Raw genomic sequence first — 290 nt, forward strand, 5'->3', positions numbered from 1 at the left:
CTACATACTAGAACACAGATGTTTTGTACGGTTGGGTAAAAATGTTCATTTCAGAATGCGGATAGGTACATTGTACTATTATAATATACATAAAGCATATATTGTAAATATAAGTAGGTATTAGGTATATTCGCACTAATGGACACTGTATTTGTAGTCAACCGCGTGTCACAGGCTATAGCAGTGTTAACAGTAATAGTTATATAATAATGGATAGTGTAAAATCAATAAAACATGTTAATTATATTTATAATTATAGTCGATTTGCATATACAATCCAGCATAAACTA

This window comes from Acyrthosiphon pisum, chromosome X (genome assembly GCF_005508785.2).
Source record: "Acyrthosiphon pisum isolate AL4f chromosome X, pea_aphid_22Mar2018_4r6ur, whole genome shotgun sequence".
Lineage (NCBI taxonomy): Eukaryota > Metazoa > Arthropoda > Insecta > Hemiptera > Aphididae > Acyrthosiphon > Acyrthosiphon pisum.